Here is a 26,256-nt window from a genome sequence, read left to right on the forward strand (position 1 = left end):
GAGCCACATAAAGGTGTCCGATAAGCGTTAAAATAAAAGTCTGTTGTAAGGTAAATCATGCAAAGATATACTTGAAAACCCATTTGGGTAATCAGTCATTAGTGGGTTTTTTGCCTATAATAATTTAGATTTTTTAAATTAAGGGTATATGTAAACAAAATTGATAAGCTATTTTATAGTCACTAACATGAGAAATAATTGTTAACAAAATGATTACTGTAGGAATAATTGGAAACAACTTTTGGTCATAATTGCGAATTTTAGTATGTTGTATTTACAAATGGTGTTTCTATGTGTCTTTGTAAACACAAAAAATGGAAATCTAAGGTGTCCTAATGGAAGAAAAGAGTTGTTAAATCATTGACATTCTCACTGATTTTAAACTGTAAGAAGACATTTTGGTCATACTTTGTTTCCTCACATTTTGGAAACATGAAACTTTTAATAAATATGGAAAATGACTGACCAGCATAAAGCCTTTGTTCCTAAAATGAATGCTTTCAATAACTACAAGAATGAAAGTATTTTTCTCTTATCATTACAATTCTTTTTATCTTGTGGAATAAATATTTTATATAATTGTGATTCACCGCTTATTTTTCTTTCATAGTATCGCCTTACATGGATAAACTTTCTGCCTGTTCTTGCGATACCAGATACAGAGAGGGAAGTCATTAAGCAACTGGCTGTGAAGATACTATATCCTCGATGCAACATTCACTCCCCTGACAGAATTATTCATGAGATTTAGGAGAAGGGAACAATCTAGGTGGATTAATATTACCTAGACGATGCACACAGCATGTTAAACTGTTTCTCAGTCCCGTGAAGTTATTTCATTGTCCTCGCACTTCTCTTTTAATATCCAGTGGTAAATACATGGAAGACAGACCATCATCCGCAGCGACATTTAAAACCCATCAAGCCATTCAAAAAAGTATTCCCAAGTCTGTTCTTGCAAAGATGAACAGAGCGGCATTCAGCTCAGCCACTAACATGGAGACACCCAGTGATACTTGTTTCAGGTACTGAAAAGGTGATTCTCACCATTTCCAGAAGGAATAAGAATGATAGAGTTTATGTTGTGTTAAATTTCCAGTTAGGAAACATGAGTCTGGAAGTCTCTATGTAAGTATTATTTTTGATACAGATGGCCTGCATTCCAGACTTTGGAATACATTGATATGATATTTCTTAATTCTTTTACTTTATTTTTAAGTAAAAAGACATTAGATTTGACTTTAAATTCCTAGAAACTCTTTCTGCTTCCCTATAACAACAACAAAAAAAATGATTGTGGGATATAGGCATGAGCAGAACAGTTCATAATTTAACGTATAAACCAAGGCAGTAGGCCTGTGTAATTGATGAATCCACGTTGTTGGCAACCTACTACCTACACACTTGACTATCTACATCAAGGCTGCATCTAGCCTATCTGTAGAATGAGGCAGAAATTTTGTGAGGTTCGAGTTCAGTTGGTTAGTTCTACCAGGGAAAAACCAAAGAAGCCAGTTGTGCCTTGGATTTGTCAAACAACTTGAACTATTTTTCAAACCCTTTGGAATCAGGAAAACTAAAAGTTCATTTTGCCTAGCACTTTTGCCCTTAATTTTTAAACCCATGTGTATTTTAAGAGAAATTTAATCCATATGTTTCTCATTCATCTACACTTAAATCATCAAAATGTTGTTTTGTAAGAGGTATTTGATGTCCAAGGTTTTCTGAGCTCTGTGAACCCTCTTTTCTTAGAAACAGAATGTGTGTTTTGCCAAAGGCTTGAGTCTTGGTCACAATGCCAAACTGGTGAATTTTACATTTACCAGAGATGTCTTCCTCCTTCACTCATCCTAGAACAGAATCAGACCTGGGGTGAGCCGCTGGCTGTTCCCCGTCTGCCACGGCACTCCTGGGCTCCTCGGTCTGTCACGGCAATGCACGTGCTGCAGGCTTTCAGCTTTGCTCTATGCTTATGGAATGTGAATCTACCCTATAGGATGATTCCACAGAGTCTTTGTAACCTTGAGTATAATTCATACATTTATATAAATTACAAGGCAAAGCAAAAGTTCCTAACTTTTGAAAATTAAGGCACATGTGTAGATAGGAAAAGGCGACTTCCATATCAAAAGGAGTTCCAATGATTTACAAACGGTGTCACATTGTCGCTCCACATTTTATTTTTTCATCAATATAACAAATATATTTAGAAATGGCCATTGTTATTTGGAGATTCTTCTGTCCTTTTTATTTATAAAAGAAATGGATACTGTCAAAACCGACAAAGTTCAAAGTGTAAGACTTCCACAAAAAGATATTTTCAAAAATATTTCCTCTCTGTGAACAAATAATTTATCATACTTTCAGGAAATATAATGCTTTAAAATAATTGTATTAAATTGTAATGGCCTTATAAAATACATTGCCTTATGTACTGCCTGAGCAATGAAGTAAAAATATATCTTAAAATAATTAAGGGAGGATTTTCCTCCAGCTAAATGTTTTGTTTTGTTTTGTTTTGTTTTAAGTACTCAGAAAGACACCATGAAGTGTTACTTTAATTTTAAATGCTTGGTTTAGGAACATCCTACATCTTGCCCTTGCACACATTGCAAGGATAATCAAGGCCACTTCATTTTGTCAATTGGAGATGTGGGTCTTTAGATTCCTTTTCTTTATTTGGCTGAACAGTTTGATAAATATGAGATCTTGTTGATTGAGAAAGCAATGGGGATTTTACCCTCACTTTTTCGCATTTTCATTACCTTTATAAACTAAACTTTCAAAAAGCAGGATGGATGCTTTTGAGATTTCAAGCAGTCCTAAGTGTTTGGATTTTATGATTTTCCCTTTAATTACTTATGTAACCTTCGGCCTTCTACTACTCATGAGACTGTTTTTTTGAAAATGACTTAAGGTCAGTTATTTTGACAAATAAAAACCAGGCTTATTATTCAGTCCCTGAGTGAACAATAATCACAATGCTGATTATCTTTTGTTGGACTTGCTTAATAACGTCTTGAGTAGTTTGGTAGGATTTATAGCTTCCAGGATTTGAACAAGAGGTCATAGGGGTCTTTGCTTTCTGCCAACTGACCTTCTGTTTAAGTTTAAATTAACCCAGTCCTGTGTTCTCTTTATATCTGCTCTCCAAAGGCATGTCTGCTCAGAGCGTAACAGAGACCCCTGTAGCTGTCTAATCAAGTTATAGCCACATTTATTCAAATTTACTAAAGTATCCAAATGATTCTAAGACAAAAATGAAGAGAAATTCATTTATTAATGCATACACAGCCAAGTCAATGATAGAACAGTTAGGTCGGTTCCGTGCTTTGGATATTGAATTGCTTTTGCAAATTCTTAATATTGTTTAGGAAGACAAAACACGTTGTTTTCTAAGCATTTTTCCAAAGAGTGCTAAATAAAGTTATTAAAAGGTATTTTTAAAATAAAGTACATTTAAAATATCACAACTGATGATTTATAAGTTAAAACTAAAGTATGAAAATATTGGAATTAAAACCTTCTTTTTACTATTATTACCCACTTATAAATGGAAAAAAGAACATAATTAATTTGACCATTGCTTTAGTCTTTGGTCTGTTTGTTTGTTTGTTTGTTTGTTTGTTCTTTCATTTAGACAGAAGATTCATCTACCATCATCTTGAGTATCCTTGAAGTATCTCTGATTTTACAGGGGCTAAGGGAACATAAAATTTCTCTTGTATAGGAGAAAGAAATTATGTCTGAACTGTTATTTCTTCTCTCAGCACTATGTATTTCCATATTAATTCTACTCTTCTTTGTTATGTTATGTAGTTTGATGCTTTCCTACAGGTTCTCTCTCTCTCTCTCTCTCTCTCTCTCTCTCTCTCTCTCTCTTGTTTTTTGTTTTTGTTTTTGTTTTCTTTTGGGGGGGGCGGTAATTGCTAGTTTAACAGCTCTCTAGATCTAACAGTCCTGAATAGCAATAGCACCACCTCCCAGTGAGGGGGATGTTAGTTTGAGAGGTTTTGTCAACTGTTTTTTGTTTGTTTGTTTGTCTGTTTTTAAGTAATCTCTTAACATTGCTGTCCTCATCAATAGCTACCTCTTGCTGGGGATGTTATAGAGCCTAGGTATGGTATCAGCCAATGACAACCCCATGCATGTCAACCTAGAAATGAGGTCCCAGGAGGCTTGTACGGTGTCAGCGTTCTAAGAATAAGTTCTTAAATTATTTCTGTTACCATAGAAAACCTTACTGGTTCTAATTCCTGTATTTTAGGTCATTCAAACTTGAGGAAACCTTTTCCTGTTTATATGTCCCATCTCATAATGAATACACCGAACCAAATAATTTCTATAACCAACTAACTTTGAAGGAATTAATTCTTTGAATGCAAGTAATTTGAAAGGAGGAAGACTACATTCAGAAAGGTGAGAACAGCATGGTGTCAATACTATACATATTTAGTAATATTCATATTTAAATGAGGAAGAAAATTTATGTAGATGATATTCATCATACAATTTTGCTGCTTTATGGATACTTACCATCTTGAATTAGCCTACTTTTTATTTTTTCAATTATTCATTTTGCTTCATTCCATAATATTGGTGATTTTAATATTAAAGTACACACTAGCTCTGCACTGTATATGTGACTTGAAAAAAAAAACTTTTGACACTTGTCTGTCTTTCACTCTCCATTTTTGTGGCACTAAATAGTGAATCCTAGGAATTCCTCAAGCTAGCCATGTGTTATGCCAGTAAGACAAACCTGCAGCTCAGATACTTAAGGGATTTTAAATTTACCTCTATAAACAGAATTAAACAATGACCAGCTAACAGGAACGTAAAGCCCATGGTGCCTAGTGACAACCTAATAAGTAGTTTTTTTTTTATTAAGTCTGCTTAAATATATTTAACTATGTGTAATATTTTAATTATATTTAAAAAGCATACTTTAACTTAAACCTTAAGTGTGTTAATTGCTCAGAAAGGAATTGCTGACTTTAAACATAGCTGTCCAAATACTTAGTAAGTCTAAGCTCACTGGAAGATACTAAAAAGAGTGACACATAGGTTTCTTTATAATATCTTACAGTGTGCTTATAATCTAGCCCAGGAAAGAAGCTATAATAGTCAAGAAATCCTGAGCAATAATCGAGCAGTAATTATAAGACATAACCCTAAAACATTTAGGAAGAACTGATGTTTGTTAAATGGCAAGTGGTAAATACATTCCAGAGCAGGATTCTGTGTGTCATAGCTGGTAGTCAAGGTATGCAATGCAAAAATGCTCAAAACAGTACAAGAAATAAACAGGAGGAGGCACGTTTTTAGGATAAGTATTATAAATGACTCGAGGACAAAGAGTTTGAGCCATCACACAGATAATAAATGATGCTTCTTTCACCAGAGACCACAGACTTATGGCCCATTGGGCAAACCAAGGCCACACACATGTTTTCTTTGGCCCATGTCAAAATTTTACATAACACATATGACAGCTTTTAGAAAGTGAATGATTTCATAATTAGAAAAAAAAATCTGGGGTTTCTGGTTTCTCCTGAAACTCCCTGAAGATCTGCTATAACGGAGCCTGCATTTCCTTAACACAAATCGGTTGAGGCTGAGCAGTTGCTGCTGTTTCCTTTAAACCTGACCTCAATCACTGAGGTCTCTGCCAACTCCCTCCGTGCTTTCAGATGTGCTCAGACCCAGTGCATGCACTGCCCGTGACCTTGCATTTTGGCATTTAGAAGCCTGCAAGCCCTGAAAAAATGGGGGGGGGGCGGTATCCCTGCTCCAATCTGCAGGGGAAGAGACAGAGATACCAAGAAGACAGCATCTGGGTAAGCCGGGAGATGGGGATCAGAGGAGGCATTGAAGGAAATTAAAAACAAAGCAAAACAACAAAAAACCCTAGTAAATGACACTTACTGCCCTTGCTTCCTCCGTTTGCGATCAGACAAATGAGAGTACATAGGGAATTTTTTAAAAGCACTTCACGTTCTCATGAACTAAATACATGGTCCAGTAAAAAGCTCAGCTAATCCTGAGGTTTGACTTCAGGAAGAACGTGCAAGGTAGGATCAGGTAGCTTTCTGTGGCCACTTAGCCCTGCTTACTGGATATAGCTAGAAACGTATGGCTGAAATCTTAGAGAGAAAGAAAAAGAGGACATTTTGTGGACATGTTCCTAGTTACCGCTTGAAAGTTTAATGAGTAGACTTGGTGGTACGGGTAATCCTAGCTCTTAAGGATAGGTTCAAAGCCAACTTAGACAACTTACCAAGTCGCTATTTCAAAATAAAGTTTTAAAAGGTTGAGAATGTAATTGGATAGGTAGAGAACTCACCCACCATGCACGGGGTCCTATGTTCAAACTACAGTGTGACAAAAGTAAATAAATAAAGTCTAACTGCAGTCATAGGTGACTCAACAGACTATATACCAATAAGTCAGGTAGGAGCTGACGTTCTTTCTTCTTCAGTATCTTAGGACCATGGAGGGATCCTTCAGTTCAAACTGTGTTGAGTAACCCCATTTTTCTTCCTAATGTTTGTCAACATCTTTACATACTTGTTCAAAGCACTTAGGTCTATGTAGGCTCAATTTTCTTAACCAATATATTTTATTACAACTTATTAATCGAACATACGACACATAACCTGACTAACCAAACCAATAGGAAATGAGGATTAAAGAACACAATGACAATACCGTAAGGATATCATTTCCAAGGAACGATTCTCTTGGCGCAATCAGCAGAATTTCTTCTGCTGGAACCTGGGGTAACCAGAACCCAGAACCTCAGCAGGAGCAGGAGCCGCGAAGCCTTCCCTCGAGCGGTTCTCTCTAGAAGGGTCTCGAAGTGCAGCGATGAACAGCCCAAAACTATCCGAAGTCTCCAAAAGGCCCTGCCTCCAGTTTTTGGCTCATTTATATATCTCTTCTCAGAGTCTGTTCACGGATCTTTTCAGCTGGCAACAATCAAGCTGCCGCATGAGGTGGTTTTCCTTCTAGTGGATTAGCATCACCTGTTCTCTCACAAGACCGTTCCCCATCCCACACTTGGGATCATAACAAAAGCAGGTTTATCTCTCCTTCATCTCCCCCTTTCTATTTAATAAAATAAGCTATATACAACAGGTCTAGCTAACTATATAGCTGGTAATGGAAAATAAACCACATCTCCCTACAAAACTGAAAGTATAAGCTAAGAGATTGCTTAAATGACTGAAAAGACTAAAAAGCTCCATGGAATGTTCAAAATATGCCACAGCAGTCCAGAGCAGCCCTGTCAAAAAAGTGGTAGTAAGCTCTGACCTACAGTGAGCTCTGAGAGAAGCAATAGGAGTCGAACAAGAATCAGGTACAGATTGGTCTCTTATGCAGCTGTTAATAGATATATGTGTTGGAGTCCGAAATAAAGTCAGATACTCCAGTGACTTGACAAGAGTGAAACTGAAATATTGGGCTGCCACAGCCTGCTGTCTTCAATTAGTATTGAGGAGGAAAGCTTTATTGCTGGCTTAACCACTTATGGGACACAGTGAAAAACCTCACTAGCCACACAGATGAATATTTCTGCCTCTATCTGCTTTATCCAATTCTTCAGACATTGGGTGGCAATATTTTCCAACTCAAGCCACATAATACTTTTGACACTATTAATTTTCATAATGCGAGCACTTTGTAGTGAGTTTTCTGAAGTCTTTATGCATCCATAACATGAGAACACTTTTAATTCATGTGGGTGGTATTCTGTGTCAGTAGGATTTCCAACTCATAACGAAAGACTCGGTGGCTATTGTTCATATACAATCCTATCAAAAACCAATAACTGAAATTAAAAGAAGAAATTATACATTCTCACATATTCACTAATGGTATTACATGGTGATTTCATTTTCTTAGCTTCCAAAAGGAGTGCATTGTTTTATTGTCATTTTAAGTGTGAAAAATCTGAGACAAGAGAATATAGCTTGCCTAGGAGAACCATCAGAATAAAGTGGTAAGGCCCAATACAAAACCCACAACTCCTCCCAGAGTTCTAGCCTTCCTTGTCTTCTGAAAAAGGATAAGTCATTTGCAAAAACTTAATCCAGTAAAAAAGGCATTTCAGGTGTGACATTTATGTAGCTTGTTGTGAGAGCTTGGACAACAAATGTCCCATTTGCCTGTGAAAATCTGAAGCACACACTGATGAAAGCGTCAGGACGGACGGACGGTGACGCCTTTTAATCTTTCTGCTCAGGGTATTGTGGGAACCATCTTATGTGTAAATGATTTAAGGCTGTGAATGACTTAATCCTTTTTCACACAAGTCCTGGTCCCTGTAACACAATCCCCGAGATATTAGCAGGCAGTGCCTACCCTTTGTGACGAGTTCATGGTTAACTCTGTTCACTTCTCACCTGGGAAGAGAAAAACTGTGCTGACTAGAAATACCCTCCCCCGCCCCACAGTATGCATGGGCATATTCTGACATTGGAAAGTCACCTGCTAAGTGTAATGTTCCTTTTCTCTTTTCTTCTGTGAATTTGCTATGGGGCAAGTGCTTTCCAACCTTGGCCAAGTAACGTGTAGCAAAGACTGAAAGTGCTACGATCTTTGGCTAGGTCATTACCAAAATAGCATGTGCCCGCAAATCTTTAATAACAACACGCTAAGCAATTAGAGCACCCAGTAGGTCAACACTTCTGATTCTCTCCACTACTGAGTTTACTCCAGTCTCAGGACAATGTACTGGGTGTGAGACTGTTCGGGGATCTGAACTACCCCAAACATGTTATCCTCATAGTATTAGCCATTTATTTTCCTTAGAAACATATGTTTGGGACTTTATTATATGTATCTTTTTCAGAGAACAATTGACATTGTTTCACAGCTACTGATTTTGCTTCTTTTAAAACAACTTTCCCACACATATTATCTTCGTTGTAAAGAATCTAAATATTTGTGACAGTAGTGACTACTGTCAAAAGACTAGCCAGGCCACAGTAACTTAATTTTCAATGGTCACTTTGAAAACAGGCTTTGAATCTTTTTTAAAGAAAGGACATTGCTTATAATAGTATAATCCTTTAGCTTTAAACAACTATTAATGTGCTTACACCATTACTTTTTTCAGTTCTAATTTAAATTTATGATTAAAAAAATGATTCCCGTTTTTAAAAAGGATGCCAAAAGTTATTTCAATCTGTTAAAATACACAAATCTTAATTTTTATCTTTGGATTAATTTAGTTATGCTTGACTTTTAACCAAGCAGGGTTCTATCCACTTTAAGATTCCCAGAGGAGTTTCTAGAGGAGGCTACCCTGCCTCCTCTGCTGCTCCTGGGCTGCCCCTTCTGCCTCCTGGAATGTTGCTGTTATCCTCAACTGCAGACAACAGCTGCAGTTTCTCCAAGGACTTACTAGCAGCTGTGAAACACTACTGTCCTAAGTAGCAACATTTGTTGGTGAGCGTTGATAAGTGATTGTTATCGTAATGAAATTACTCCATAGGCTTCGCCTAGTTTTCAGTCACATTCAGTGGATTTGCTTTCTGTGAGGTACTGAATTCACCATACTCACTAAACTTATTCTAAAGGAGGTGAGGGGCCAGAGGCAGTGAATTATTTTTTAGCAGTATTGCTGTGAAGACAAATTAATGCCGTATAACCAGGCATGAAGGTATGACTTATGACCAATTAAAATGTGAAATAAATTAAGGGGTATTATCAGACTCCCACTCGAATCCCAGGGAGTATGGTGAGTGGAGGTGTCTGGCAGTTAATCAGCCCTGGGGAGGCGGCATTGGGAGCGTCATAATTAAACAGGTGCATACACCTTTTAAAGTACCCTGGAGCCATATATCACTGACATCTGTAGAAAGATGGAATATACATTCCAGTAAGTCACTTTCTGGGTATAAAGCTGTCTTGTGGGAGGTAGAAATACTCTAGCAGTATTTCAAATCTGAAGGAGATTGAGACAAGAAACAAAAACATTGAGAAATAATCAAAGTCCACGGTTAACATCAAACTCAATGATGAAAGGCTAAAAGCTTTTGGTCTGAGATCGTGAACAAGGCGTAGAAGCCTACTTTTCATCACATCGACTTAGCATAGTGAGTGCTAAAAGTCCTACAAAAAAGTATTTAGACAAAGAAAGAAAGAGAAGGGGAAGGAAAAAAGGAAATGAGGAGAGAGAAAAAGGAAAGGAGTCAGTGGAAAGCAGTGACATAGAAATAGTTGATAAATATAAAACAATTCCTATCAGCAGTAATCTGTACAGAAGTGAGAATAGTTATGAGCAGATACTACTCCGTGCACATTAGGATGCCTACTACGTGCACGTTAGGATGCCTATTATGAAAAGGAAAGAAAGGAAGGAGGAGGAAGCAAGAGGAGAAAAGCTGTTCTTCAGCAATGATACTTAAAGTCTGCAATGTAGAAACTGCTAGAGGTGGTAGTTAATATGAAATTAATAGAATTCTTGCACAGTAGAAATGATTGATGCTCCTGCTTTTATAGGAAGGAAATAGGAAAGGAAGTAGGACAACCTTGGTTCCTAAAATCAGGAACAGTTTTCCTCACAAAGTGGGATCCGAAGAAAACATTATCTGAGGAGACAGGCTAACGGATTTAACAGCCTTGACAAGCTGTGACTGTTTATATTGCTTTCAGGAGGACAAGTAGACGTGAGTGGAGCGAGCTGAGAGAAGCAGTGATGCAGACAGCTCTGGCTTCCAAGGTTGGGAGGCTGAATCATTGAGCTACCCTGTCAGTGAATGAGTCCACCATGGCATCCTGACATCCCTACCTCCTCCTGGCCGTGTCAGTGAATGAGTCCGCCATGGCTTCCTGACATGCCTACCTCCTCCTGGCCGTGTCAGTGAATGAGTCCGCCATGGCTTCCTGACATGCCTACCTCCTCCTGGCCATGGGAGCTCAAACCTCCAGAGCGCAGAGATGAGAGGAGGGAAAGAGTGAGTCACAAGGCCAGAACTGACTTGAGGCAGGGGAGACAAGGCTACAAGCAGGAGTGTGATGTAAGCAGTGCCTGAGTACAAGGGAAGAGAGGGACTCTGAAGGAAAAGCTCCTGGCCCACAAGGAGAGACCAAAAAAGAAGCTCACTGAAGCTGCGCCAGGGCCTTTCAGGTAGACATTTTCCAAAACCACTCCTGGGTAAGATAGATAGGAGGGAGATGAAGGTGCTGCCCAACAGGATATTTAAGGGGAAAGAAAATGAATGTGTTTTGTATATGTACCTTATTCATTCAGTGTTATTAAATATATCCTTTGAGAAGTCAGAGAAGAATGCTTTCACTCTGGAGTAGAGACAATGGTTCAGAAACCATTACAAACCTTTCTAAACATGTTCAGTGGATGGTACATGAGTACTTACTGGACAACTCATTCAAGTTGAGATATGGAGAAGACTTCCCGGAAGGATCCACAGCTGTGGAGAGTCTTCTGGGAAAAGATCTTGGTAAATAGAGCAAGGCAAGACAACCCCAAGCTAAAGGCAACGTGTCAAACGGTGTCAAAAGGAGCATATTGCATGACCTGGAATTCCTGGGCCAGAGTTGTGTGTATACGTATGCAGAGTTGTTTTCACTGTTGGTCAAGGTTGAATGAATATGAAAATTAATAAAGACCTTGTGTTATGTAAAAATGACAAATAGGGCCAACAAGCTGTCTCAGCAGGTGAAAGTGTCACCAGGAAAATTATAGTTCCCTTTTGAATTCTTATTTTCATTAGTTAAAAAAAATTTTGTTTTTTGTTTTTTGTTTTTGTTTTTTTTTAAGATAGGGTGTGTCTGTGTAGCCTTGGCTGTCCTGGACTTTCTTTGTAGATCAGGATGTCCTGGAACTCACAATGATCTGCCTGTCTCTGCCTCCCTGAGTGATTGGATTAAAGGTGTGTGTCACTTTGTCTGGCTAATAAAAATATTTTTAAAGGTTTCTCAAAAAGAAGCTTGAGAACAATTTTATTAGATTTTGAGGGGGGGGGGAAACACAAGGCAGGCAAGTTGTAAATCTTGACAGCTGCTAGGAGGGATGAAAAACAGAAAATGAGAAAGGAAGTCAGGCCTTTCTGAGTTAAGTTGGAGAGGGCCAGTGGGTTTAGTAATGGAGGTCAGCGAGCAGTGGTATGGAAGAAAGGAAGGGAGTGAAATCGCATTTCCGAAGTACCAACAACAACAATTTTATGGTTGTCGGTCACCACAGCATAAGGAACTGTATTTAAGGGTCGCAGCATTGGGAAGGTTGAAAACCACTTGTCCAGAAGGAGTGAATGCTCCATCCTCATATGGTAGAGGGTGGAAGGGAAGAAATCGTGTGGACAACGGTCTATTCCATGAATTCCGTTCAAGAGGGAGGAGCCCTCATATTCAAAATGCCTCCTAAGGGCTCCACTCCTCAATAAACCCCGATTAAATGTTGTAAGAGTCACATCAATTAATAGCACTATTGATACCTCATGGGTTTTTTTTAATAGCTAAAGTGATTTATTCAAATTGCTGCCTTTAAATTAATGCTGATTAACACCATTGTAATAGGTACTTTCTTGTTACAGTGATCCAAATACCTGAAATAGAGAAGGAAAAAAGAGGTTGGCTTTGGCTCAGGAGTTGGTCTTGTTTGCTTTTTGGTTGCTGTGCTAAAACACTGACCAAATCTAACCTGAGGTGAAAAATCCCTCTTTCAGTTTACATCTTGCAGTCTGCACTGTGGGAAGCCACGACAGGAGCTTATGAAGGAACATGGAGGCAGGACCTTAAAGCAATGCTGCCTTCCTCTGTGGAGGAATGTCTTGAATGGATGCAACAACTGTCAATAAAGTGCTGTTTAGCCAATAAGCTGGGCAGAAGGACAGGAAGTGGAAGGCGGGGCTTCTTGGAGAGAGGGTGGAGTGAGGATTGTCAGTTGGTAAGGGAGAGACAGTTCACTGTGTAAGAGGACAAAGGGGAGAATGGCCGGAGGAGCATCTTAGTGGCAAATGCTTGGGGTATATGTATTATAAATCAGTTTAGAGTAGTTTGTTTACCATAGTTTAGAAGATTTGTATTAGTATAGTTTTTGCCCAGCGTTGTGCTGGAAGCCTTGAAGTACGCTTCAGACTCGGTGTCTTTCATTAGGGATCTTAGGCCGAACTGATACAATTTAATGTAACACTCTACCACCTTTCCTATAGACCCCATGCCCAGGAGCAAGGGAGGGTAAAACTCACAGTGGGATGGGACCCCTACATCAATTTGCAACTAAACAAAAGATGCCACATGTACCGACAGGCCAGACTGACGGAGGGAATGTCTCAACAGAGGCTCCCTCTTGACAGGTGCATCAAGTTGACTTCTGCCCATCATACTGGAGAGTGCATGCCTGAGTTTATGCAGGAGAGAGGCACTGCACAGAGTATGCAAGTGGCTCAGAAGCAGAGAAAGCAGGCCAGAATCAGAGGCAGATATAACCCCCAGAGGCTCACTCTCAGGGAACCATTGCTACCATCCGCTCTCTCCATCCTGATGGCCCCCTCCACAGGCATCAAAATACCACCAGAAGCTTCAAGCCGTTTGTTCACCTTATGAGTCTGGTGGGAGCATTTCAAGTTCAAATGTTATGTGGACACTATATCCTATAGCATGTCAAGACACCTTGCCTGGACCTAATCTACCTCTTAGGTGTCTATGGAAATACTTTGCACATTTAGTAACCCAGAGACAGAATAAGTTGACTAAAGTCCTGGCTTCAGTAGCAAGAGGAAGTGGATCACAGCTCAGCAATATGGATATCTTTTGATCAGTGTGTTTCAAAAGTTGGCATTTGAGACTGTAAGAAATGAAGCTGGTCATGGAGGTGGCTTATGCCTGCAGTCCCAGTACTTGAGGGGCTGCGGTAGAGGGATAGAAGTTCAAAGAAAAGCCTGAATACACACAATGAGTTCTAGGCCAACCTGGGTTACAGAATAAGACCTTATCTAAAAAACAAAAGCATAGAAAATATCCCCCAAAAAGTGATTTTATATTTAATTAAAGATACTCCTTGACATACTATAGGTCACATTGTGATAAGCCACCATAAACAGAAAATACCATAAATTAGCGAGCTAAGTTATCACCTGCCACAGCTTAGCAACTTGCCACTGCTCCACACTGGTTGTTGACTTTTGACACGAGCACAGTCTAAAGCCCCCACTCCTGTCCAGCTCGGGTAGGAAACACCCATACAAAAGTTAAACATACAAAAGTTAAAGTATGGGTACTACTGGGTGCACATTCCTTTGACTCTTACAGTAAAATCCCTGTGTTCAATCTCTGGAAACAGGTTACCAACTACATTTAAAGCTCACTCCATTAAATGTTTCTAAAACCTCTTGAAGCATAGTGACAGGTAATAACAAGACCAATAATGAATACTATCTCTTCTATAATATTTGCAAATTTTAACAGGAAGCATGAAGGACAGGCTTGGTGTAAGTCTTTATTTGTTGGTTTGTTTTCCCTTTCATGTACAGGGTGTATCTCACTCTGGTAAAAATAATGAGCCATGTTGTTTCATACTCACTGATACCCCTGGAATGCATAGAAACAACCTTTGGAGTTTTTATATATAAATAATATAATGATATATATATATATATATAAGACATCAGATATTATGTTATATGAGGTTATTAAATGAGCATGCGGGGAGAAGGAAAGGGGGGAGAGGTACCTCAGATAGAGAGGGAGAGAGAGAGAGAAAAGAAGAAGAGAGTAAGAGGAAGTAGAGAGAGAGTAGAGAGAGAGAGAGGAGAGAGAGGGGTAGAGAGAGAGTAAGGGGCAGTAGAGTGGAAAAGGAAGAGAGAAGTAAGAGAGAAAGAAAGAGAGGGGAAAGAGAAGAGGGAGGGAGAGAGAGGAGAGAATAGAGAGGGTAGAGAGGAAGAAGAGAGAGGAGAGGAGGAGAAAGGAGACAGAGAGAGAGAGAGAGAGAGAGGGAAAGAGAGAGAGAGACTAGAGAGAGAGTAAGAGGGAGTAGAGAGAGGGCCACATGGACACTTTGTCCCTTTATGTGGCCCTGGGCAGGGCCACACCCCCGTGGCAGGTAAGCAATGACGTCACAGGTAGATGAAATGATGCAGAGTCCTAACAGGAGTCCCCATGGCTTTTGAGAAAAGATTACTGGCATTGCAGAAGGACAAGATCTTTGGAGCTTGTCAAGCGGAAGTCACACTAAGCAATATGATGCCTAAGCTAGAGGCATACCGAGGGTCACAGTCTATCCTGAGCCAGAACAGTCCATCCCCCATGAGCCTTCTTAGCCACAGTCTATGGAAAGTCTGCTTTAACCTTGGTAACCAAAAGTGTCTGGAAACTTGCACAGCTATATAGTAAATGTGGTGATCATGGAAGACAGCAGAGTTGAAAGCAATGCTAAGGGGAAAAAAAACCTTTAAGAATGTGTTTCAAGTATTCATGAGGTCTTAGGCTAGATCTATAGCACTGAAAATAAAGCAGAGGCGATGCTATATTGTAACTAAAAGTACTGCCACAGACATTAAGCCAGACACTCCTCTGGATTAAAAACCGTAGCCTGAAGTTTATCAGCTTGGTGTCTTAGTGTCACCATCCTAACGTGCAGATAATGCTTGACACCTACCCCATAGGGCTTGCATGAGAGATAAACAGATAAGTGCACACGCTAATCTATGTAAAGTGAAAAGTGTTCAATGGAAGCTATGCATTTTTAATACATCACGACGTTTAGTAGTCAAATTTGGCTAAATTTGAGACCAATCCAATACATGAAAATACAGTGAAGTCATTTATTTATGTCAAAACATTCTCCTTAACACATTACTACAGTTTCTGAGATAGAAAATTGTCATAGAATCCACGAAGTTTTTCACTAGCTTTGAGTTTTTCCCCTTCCATTTAAGCTAATAAATTACATCCTTCTTATATTTTAGTCTTACTGAATGAAACAAAGTAAAACTGGTTTTAAGTATTTTGTTATTTAACTATTGCCATTTCAGGCATACAAGCTTACCACTACTACCAATACTATCAACTACTATCAGTAAAATGATGGCGGAAACTAAAATGTCGTACAGTCCCTATAATACTTGGATTTCTTATTTTCTAAACCAGATATACACCATTAAACGTGCATGTAGAAGTATACACTGACTTAATACAGTGGAGATTGTGTTCGATGGGGTGAAAATTATTTCCATAAATATCCTAAATGTTTTGTAAAAGAAAAACTAAAATCTGTTTCTCGACATGTAATCTTAACGCTTTTTTTTTAAAACCTCCTCACTCTTAACATATTTGTCCTTGAAATGAAATGGCCATCAGTGAGTGAGGTTGCAAAACCAGACGTTTGTTTCCCTTCAGACTTGAGGAGCCAGCACAGTGCAGTAAATACAACACAGCACGTCCCCTTCTAGTGGTTCATAAAACGACATGTTTTGTTGGAGTACAAAGTTAGGGAGCAGGTTAATGTCTGAGAGAAAGGCGCCGCCCAAGTGATATGGTTTGGCACATCAGGTTTTGGATAGCAGCAGCTGCTTGGGGGCAACAGCGATACTAACCCATTTGTTGTACTACTAAAGGAAGGAGGAAACCTTCAGAAACCCCGACTGTGTTTAGCTCCTGAGTTTAGTGAACTTCAGTTCAGGCTAAGGTCTCCTAAGAACAGGAAGAGTCCAAATTTCTGTCACCGAAGGTTGGAGAAGCCTGGTGACATTAATAAGATCCAGACCCCCCAGGCCAAACAACTGCGGTCTTCCTTATCCGCTGTCCCACAGGGTGGGCCTGTTGGAGCTTTTCATCTCCCCTCCCTGATCTCCTCCTCCTCATGTCTGAGCTGCAATGGGGGGAAGGGGAAAAGAACATAGGAGCGGAGGCCTCCAGAAATTACAGTTCTAATTTAGCATTAGCAGGAATTTGTAAACTGCCACTTAGCAGATAAAACTAAGAGCTACTAACTACAAACACAGCCAAACAATATCGTCTGTGACCGTTTAATGGAGGCCTTGATTGGAAACACAGAAGGCAAGAAGTGTCTGTACTGGAAAAGACGGAGCAATAACGTATTCTGAGAAAAATAAATAAATAACAGGGCTCACACCCAAAATAAGCATTCCAGAAATAAAAGAGACTTGATCAGGTGCAGAGGAAGTTAAAGTTAATATACTGATTTTGAACCTGCAACATTTTGACACAAGTTTTGACACTTTGGCTGTGAGTGTTGAAGCTGGGTTGGCCTGAAATTGAAGAATTGATATGATAAATTTCAATACTTAGAAAGTTTAATTTTGCAAGATTATATAAAATTTAGGCTTATTTCTGACTTTTGTCTTTGCCCCAAAATATAATTTGTCCTTTGGAGTAATATGAATGATGAAATAATCATCCTTATGATGTTGCATATCATAATAGCCTATTTTGAATATTCATGTGTTTCCAAGGGATTGTCCATGCATTCAAAGAGTAATTTGTTTCTGAAGACAGTTTAAGAGTAAATCCCAGAAAGGTAAAGGTATAGTTATGGATATTACAGGGGCACAAATGCTTTTTAATACTTGGGAAACACTGTAGTTTATCAATTTCCTAATAGTAATCAATGTGAGGGCCAAGACAACTATCCATTCTGTTAAGACACTGTTCTAGCCCATGCTACAGTGTCCAGTAGTCACCAGGCACATGACACCGAATTTTTCAACAATTAAAAATGAATAAAAATCACAGCTTCTCAGTTGACCTGGTTATATATCAAGTGCTCGAGATAATGAAATATGGTCAGAAGCTAGTGTGTCCTGACATACACGCATAAATAAATAATTTTTGTCTTTTTAAAAAATTCTGGGATAGTACTTGTAAGTCAAAAAAGTTCTGAAAATTGTATATTTGGAAAAAATATAATTCCAATAAGGAAAAAAGCATGTTTGTTTTGGGCAATATTTTCAAAGATTTTTCTAAGCAATAATGATGCTGAAGTATATATTTATATTATTCAAATTGAACAATCTACTTTATTCATGTGTCTTCTTCATTGTGTGCAGAAGAAATTTTAAGTGATTAAATAATTGTAGAATGATATGTCAATAAAACTTGAAAACATTGAATTTATTTTTTATTTTTTTTGTTTTTTGTTTTTTGTTTTTCGAGACAGGGTTTCTCTGTGTAGCCTTGGCTGTCCTGGACTCGCTTTGTAGACCAGGCTGGCCTCGAACTCACAGCGATCCGCCCGCCTCTGCCTCCCGAGTGCTGGGATTAAAGGCGTGCGCCACCACGCCCGGCCTGAAAACATTGAATTTAAATATTGTAACAAAATTAAGTGTTTTATATTCAAATTATTCTAAAAAATAAATTTGATTAAGCCTAAGTATAATATATAATGGAAACTAGCACTTATTAATTTAAAAATATCATAGGAAAACTAAATATTCACCAATTAATTTTCTTTATTATTTTTTATTCTAAAAATGCCTGCATTAAATGTGTCAGATATTCAAAAAGACTAATTCTTACATCGTTTTTATACGAAACAGACCAGAATAAGTACCCAATTTGATTTCAAAAACTACAATTTTTTTTTAAATATTACAGACAATAACATCAACAGAGATCCGTCTGTTGAACCCTGGTGAATGGTATCAGAGATTTCCGCTCTTAACTCTTAGAATCTACTGAATCCAATTTCTCTCTTAAGTCAGTGACTCATTCAAAAAAAAAAACTACATGTAAAAGTATGTGCACACATGTAAACATAATCAGAGCCTTCACAGCTATTGTGCAAAGGGAACGGTTTCTCTGACCGTGGTTGGTAGGAGTTAAAGCCACGGTCAGTATGGAAGCGTGAGGACCTGCTCCGTGCGTGTAGCTTAGAACCTTTGTCGCGTCCATAGAGGAAGGGACAGGTGCTCAGTGCTTTCACATGCTAGGTTTTAATGGACTAGGACATGTTTCTTTAGTACCACGCCAGCCTATCTACTTTACTCACTTTGTCATTCTTTTGTTTCTGCAGATATTTTGTGATGTTTCTTTCCTTTAAAAAAAAAAAAAAGTTCCGTTTGTTGCACCATGTAGGAAGCAGTCCGTTAAATAGTTAAATAGTCGCACAGTTCCTAGAATTAGCCTCTCCTGTCAAGAATCAACTTCTTTTAAAAGTACTTCTTTAAAAGTTCATGATATATTTTTTTAAATAATAACACATTTATTGAAAATTAAAAATAATTCATATTACATCTCATTTTCTATCCCATCCCATGCATCCTCCCATTCCTCCCTCGCTCCCACTTTCACCCCAATCCCCCTTCCCTATGACTTTTAAAAACTGCGTTACTGGGATTCTGCCATATGAATATAAATATGTGTAACTGTCCTAAATAAAATATGGCTACACTGGAAAAAAAAAAAGTACTTCTTTAAGAAAGTTAAGGAATACAGCCACGCAGGCTTATGTCAGTTTCCGTTAAAGCGTTTCATCAACAAAGGACTTCGTAGCACTCATCTGATGAGGCCAGGAGAATACACGGCACCTTTAGGTTGCCTTAAATATAAAAGCATATGTCGGAGTATGGTCTGGTGCTTTGTATTTGTTAATTGCTTGGCCCCTGAGGTTCTTACTGTTTATGAGCAGACTGCCATGTACCCCAAGTGTTGCTGTTTAACCTTGCCTAAGAAATTACTCCTGATTGGTTGATTAAAAGACCTCCACCTGGGCAGGGCAGAATAGGGTAGGCATGGACAAAGCCCACTGACTTTAGGGCAGAAGGAGCTTGGGACGGAAAAGTAGACACAGGAGGAGGAAGAGGAGGAGGTAGGAGGAGGAGGAGGAGGAGGAGGAAGAGGAGGAGGAGGAGGAGGAGGAGGAGAATCACCATGGGAGGGGCAAGAACCACGTGGGCCAAGAGGAGGAGCTCTGAAGTTCCACATGGAAAGAAATGGCACAGATGAGCAACCTTAGCAAGTATTTTGGGGTTACGGATGGGAGGTAGCCCAAACAGAAATAATTAGATGCAGATGGCATGAGATGGAGGCTGGGAGACAGTGGAAGGTAACTCAGGAGGTAATATTTGCCATGTCCCCGGTGAAATAAGGCTATTCTAAAATGTATTAGGTGTTTGTCTTAACTGATTGTGAAAGTCGGTTAAATAATACCACCATAATAATTATAAGCCTAAATAATAAGCACGTATTAGGCCACACTTTTAAGTTAAATATATATTTAATTTCACTTCATTTTAAACAATTAACTAACTGACCATTTAATCGATGCCTGTAGCAAATACTGATAACAAGAAACAAGCTTTTATTCTCCCTGGGTCTGAATGTATGGGCAGGTCTCACAACTTATAGCACTAAAGTTTTGTGAGAAACGACACAGCGACTGTCATGCTCAAAGCATCTGTCTTATGTGTTTGCTATGCCCGAATTATATATATTTTTAAAAAGATTGCAATATGTGACCTACCTGGAATATGGCTAATTAGAGCAGATGGGTGGCTGGCTTCAGTCAAAGCAACCAACCATTGAGCAGGCTAGAAAGAAAAGTAACTGGCCAATGCTTTTATCTACCCTGGAGGTGACCTGTGGCACATGAGACCCACTCTCAGAATGAAATATAAGAAGAGCGAGAAGCAAAAAAAAAAAAAAAAAAAAAAAAAAAAAAAAAAAAAAAAAGGAGAAAGAGATTGGGCACAGGGGAATACTCTCATTTGAGTTATCAATGGAATAACCATGATGCTCAGATGGGAAAGGACCACTCTTTGTGTGTAGTAGTTGATGGAGTTATTGAGTGACTAGACTTCCTCTGAAATCTAAATTAAAAAAAAAAAAACAAACCTGAAAATTCCGCATGCCAAAGATCTTGCAGTTCTCACTGAGAGATGCAAGGGCCCTGTTGAGATGTTTGGGGCATCTTCACTTATTTTCTTGCTACTCAACCAAGAAGCCCTCAGATTACAAAAGCATATTGAATTTATTGCTCACAAAAGAGAAAGAACACATAAGCCCATAAGCTATAAACATGCATAATTAGAAAATTTCAATTAATAGTATAAATAATTGGAAACAAAGCATAATATAAAAGGTTATGATTTGTGAGAACAGGATAACATTGCACAATGATTTTGGGTTATCTTTCTTTTTGGATCCAGTCACAGCTGCAAGAAGTGCAATTAAAGTCGGAAAGATATAGCTGCCTCTAGATGTATTCATGCGTCATTTTGTTTCTGCCAACATATTAAAAGTTACACTGAGCTTATGACCTATCTTAGTTGGAACAAATCAGCATCAATGTGAGCTCAAAAATGAGACGATTTGTGTGTGTGTGTGTGTGTGTGTGTCCATCCATGTGTGTATATGAGTGTATGCACCTTTGTGTGAAGAGGCCAGAAGATGACACTGGGGATATTTCTCTATTACTTTCTACCTTGTTTTTGGAAGCAGAGTCTCTAAGTGAACTTGGTCTAGCCCTTTAGGCTAGACTGGCTGGCCAGTCAACCTGGGGAATCCTCTTGTCTGACTCCTGAGGTTACACATGTGAACTGTCACACCTCTGGAGGAAAAAAAAAATACACTTAAACGTCCTGATCAAATAACTTTTTGTTTGTTCTGTTTTTTTGTTTTTTGTTTGTTTGTTTGTTTTGGCATGACCTCACCATGTAGCCCTAGCTGTACTGGAATTCACCATGTAGACCAGGCTTGCCTCAAAGTCACAGAGATCCACGTGCCTCTGCCTACCAAGAGCTCAGATTAAAGGCGTGTGCCACCACACCCAGCCAAATAGCTTTTTATCTGGTCAGTTATTTGTCTAAAATACATCCAGAACATGGAGAAAGCCACTAGCAGTGGTCATTAGTGATTAACTATAAGTTACACAGGCTGTGGTAAAGACAGAGTTATTTGTTTCAGTATTCTATTCACAGTCCATGATCTGTCTCCATCGCATTCTTTAAACCTTTAATCCCAGCACTTGGGAGGCAGAGGCAGGTGGATCTCTGTGAGTTCAAGGCCAGCCTGGTCTACAAATCTAATCCAAGAGAGCCAAGATAACACAGTGAAACCCTGTCTCAAAAACTGACTAAATAAATAAATAAAATACAAAATTAGTTTGAAACCCCAGGATAATTTGTTTTCACAGATCAATAAAAATATGTGAGCTCTTTACTTTTGTATGCTTTACAAAAACAGAAATGATTTAGGATAACATTAGTCTTCACATTTCTGTAATTAGTTTTAGGTCTAGGCACAGAAGGAGACAAAAAGTTCAGTATGAAACTATGTAAAACACCCTGAATTTTATGTGTCACATCAGAAAGGACCCCTTAACAAGGGTGTTCTCAAGGCTTTCATGATCACACACAGTTAATCAACAAGTGTTCAACACTAGGCAAATATCAACCTGGGATGACATTTGGTAAAGAAGAAAGCATCTTCATCACTCAGATACTAATTAACCAAAGCAAAGCAAGATTTGACATATCCATCGATGAAATATGCTCCACCAAGTACTAATGAATGCAGAGTTGACAATTTATTCATTGCACATTATCAACCCTACCCTGTAATGTAGCAAGGCCAGAAAAGGAGAAAGCATGTTTTCCAATACACTTTAAACACATGAGGAGGAATCTCAAGTTCATGTGTGTGAGGGTGTGGGTGTGGGTGTGGGTGTGGGTTCTATGTGTTATTTAATACATAGCACATTTATTTTTATCATAAAACAACATGCTACAATACTACAAGGCTATTGTTTAAAAATGTCAAGAGCTAAAATATTAAATTCTGTATGTAATCCAGATGGGGAATTCTAAAGGCACTGGGCAAGGGAAGAAGAAAATTTTAAGAATTGTTTGGGTTAGCGGCCGTTCAGTTTTCTGGCTTTGTTTTACCTTTCATCACTAGCAAGGATTTAAATCTAAGGACAGCAGTAAGTATAGCTGAAGAATATAATTTGCTACAAATACTCCATTTTTAATTTGTCTTTAATATAATTTTATTCCCATTAAAATGCCCTGGGCTATGTGAGTCTTTTGTATTGCACTAATTAACATTGAATTTAGAGCACTTTAGAGGCTTTTTATTGGCCTTTCTGTTGCTTGCTTTTGGATGTGTCTTCCCATTACCTGGATTGTGTAGGACAGGACATATTAAACTGATTTTCCAAGTCTATCTCTATGCTGTCTAACTGATAAAGCAAGCAGCTAGTTTAGAGATGACTTCCAAGGACCAGTGCATTTTCCTTAATCAGACAGTAGCCCTCTAGCTACGCCAAGTTACACTGCAATCAAATAAGCCCAGACCTTATTATCAAAAGCAAGCACTTCCATTGAATTATATATGGGAAAAGGTAGCTTAAAACATAAACAAAATTAAGACCCTTTATTTTAGGGTTTTTTTTTTTTGGTACGATTTACTTAGAATAAAAGGCTTGCACGTCCCTGAGATTAGATATTAATTTGCAGCACATTGTCATTGTGACTTAATAAGTGCTTCTGGTGTGCAGTGAGCGACACTGTCTCCCTTCCAGTTTGGGGATTTGTTTGCTTCCTTGCTTGCTTGCTTTGTTTGTTTTAAGTTTTAGTTTTGCTGGTTAGAACTGCCTTGAGAAGTGTCCCAAAGCCTCCAGTAGCCACGACATACTTAACAGGATACTTACCTCAGGAGCTCAGTGACCACAAATGCACCTTTTTGCTCTCAGTGCCTGACACAAAGCAGCTGGCCTCCGGCAGGCTCCAAACATCATCACTTGACTTTTCCTAAACCATGCTTCACATTAAAAATTGTAAATAGATAACAGTTACTACTGCTACAAGAAAAAAAAAAACAGTTTTGAGATGAGCCTGGCAGCAATTTGTCATAACATGAACAATACTGTGTTGTTTTTGGTCTACGACTTATCTCGGATTTCAGTCAGACACAGAAGAACGCCTAGTCCTTGCAGGCAACCACTGTGGTTTTATTTGTTTGTTTGTTTGTTTGATTGATTGATTTGTGTGGGGATTTTATTTCCTTATTTGATTTAGAAGACACACATGAAAACTGCCTCATGCCAAAAGCCATAAAAATAAGGCTCTCTTTGGCGGGTGAAATTTTCATCTCATTTTATTATGTTGTCAATGAGCTGCTGATATTTGCTTGGCTTGTTAACATGATAGCTGACAGATGAGAAGAAATAAAAACTACTAGCCTGTGAAAGCCAAATCAAAGACCCGGGCTGAGGAGCAGCTCACGTTACTCAGGTGAGGCCCTCGGTGCCTAGCCAGTGACCCGGCTAATGGTCGGAATGCCCAGCGTTCCGTTCGGATGACCCATGTGCTAAAACACAGTATTCAAATGTCTGCCAAAATGGCTGAGAATTTGCCTTTTCTTTGTAAGCGTTCCACACAATAAACAAAGGACTGGTATCCGATACTAACCAAACAGAGAGCAACAATTGGTGGACGTATTCAAGACACAGCTCTTAACATGATGTTGGAAAGGCTTCAGGCTCTCTCATTTTTCTGTCCTGTGTCTTTAATTATCCTTGCTGTAAACCTACTGTCATTCACTAAAAATATTAATTTTTGTGAACATTTATCAATACAAATTTCTAGACATAAAGTAATTAATCCAGTGAAGTATCAAACAGGGAGAGACTTTGTGGCTCTTTTAATGAGTGACGTTTCAGATAGAAGGCACTTGACAATGTTCTAAAGGGATATTGTCTATATGAAAATGCTAGTCTCGTGTCCAAACAGCATTAAATTCTACAACTGACACTGTCTTTTTTTCATTCTCACAAGATCTGTATACTGAGCATTTAAGCATATTACCAGAAGCCAATAAAATAAATGCGCTTGTGTTTTTTAATTTGGTAATACCCCAAAATAATTGTTATCCTGTCTTTTCTTACATAGGTGGTTTTACATTCAAGTCTGTAATTTCCTTGATTTGAAAGACCTTAGTTTTCAAAGTAATGTTTACTCAAAATATTCATGATAATAATATATAATCAATCAAATTTCAACATTCAATCATATATTCCAGGCCACCCATGATTTTTAGGCTAAGAAAACCAGGAGAGGAAAGCCAAGTCGTGATTACTAGCGCTACCCAGCATTATATATAGGCTCACTAATGTTTGATGACTGCACAGTAGACACTTTTGTCCATTTATCCAGCACATTATCTTCCAAGGAAAAATAAATTAGGGTAAATAATGGGTAAACATGCATACCAAATCTTAGAAATGATACACCCAAATATGATACATTTTAATTCTTTTTAAGAAGAAGCAATTTTAAAATTTTATTTTTAATTTGTATATTCACTTTACATCACAATCATAGCCTCCTCCCTCCTCTCTTCTCACTCCCTCCTTCCCTCCCTTTTCCCCCATCCTTCCCCGCCTAAGAAAAGGGGACTCCCCCCTACCAACCCACTCTAGCACATCAAATCACATCAGGGCTGAGTTCCTCCTCTTCCACTAAGGCCAGGCATGGCAGCCCTATTACGGCAAAGTGATAAAGAGCAGGCAACAGAGTCTATGTCATAGACAGCACTTGCTGACTTACTAGGGGACCCACGTGAAGATCAAACTGCCCATTGGTTACACATGTGTAGGGAGCCTCAGTCCAGCCCATGCACGCTGTTTGATTTGTGCTTCCATCTCCGTAAGCCCCCATGGGTCTAGGCTCCGGTCCTGAAGAAGTAATTCTGAAAAGTAGCAGTACAATGCAACAATTATTTCTTGTTCACTAAGCATCATGCATTAAATTTTTGATCTGGCTTAAGAAAATATATTAGAATTTGAGTGAATAAAAATAATATGCATACTAAGCTATTAACTGTGTCCTAATTTGTATCATATAGGCATGTGAGTCATAGCCTCAAAATTTAAAATTTTTTTCAGACTTATTTATTTTTATTGTATGTGAAGTGTTTTACCTGCATGCATATATATGTATGTATGTGTATATATATAGTAATGCCCTATAAAAAACAAAGAGGCCAGAAGAGGAGTCAGATTGCCTGGAGTTGTGAGCTTCCATGTGGGTGCTGTTTCCTGAACCAAGGTCCTCTACCCAACTAACAAACTCTCTTACCCATTAAACCATCTGCCCAGTCTCAACTTCCAATTTCAAGTAACAACTTGCGATAGGAAATAACCAATAGAGACGTTGCAAGGGTTTGTGAAAATGACCTTAGAACCTTTAGGAAAAATAATATGATGCTTAAAAGGAGGTCACAGACTCCATCCAGATGTCACTCAGGACAGTACCCTCATCTCCTGTA

The 26,256-nt window shown here is 38.6% G+C and overlaps 1 long non-coding RNA gene across 14 annotated transcripts in view; it reads right to left on the minus strand.

Annotated features, from left to right (window-relative positions):
* Positions 1-26,256, minus strand: part of LOC311608746 — a 136,787-nt gene that overhangs the window by 98,268 nt on the left and 12,263 nt on the right. For 10 of the 14 annotated variants that reach the window (XR_014783125.1, XR_014783126.1, XR_014783127.1 and 7 more), the window contains exon 2: positions 23,639-23,788. This is a non-coding gene — a long non-coding RNA (uncharacterized lncRNA). Of the gene's footprint in view, positions 1-18,976; positions 19,022-23,638; positions 23,789-25,535; positions 25,678-26,256 lie in introns of all 14 variants that reach the window. The other 4 variants (XR_014783129.1, XR_014783130.1, XR_014783131.1 and 1 more) reach the window with 2 other exon arrangements.

This window comes from Acomys minous (assembly GCF_964271855.1).
Source record: "Acomys minous genome assembly, chromosome: 11".
In the NCBI taxonomy this organism is placed as follows: Eukaryota; Metazoa; Chordata; class Mammalia; order Rodentia; family Muridae; genus Acomys; species Acomys minous.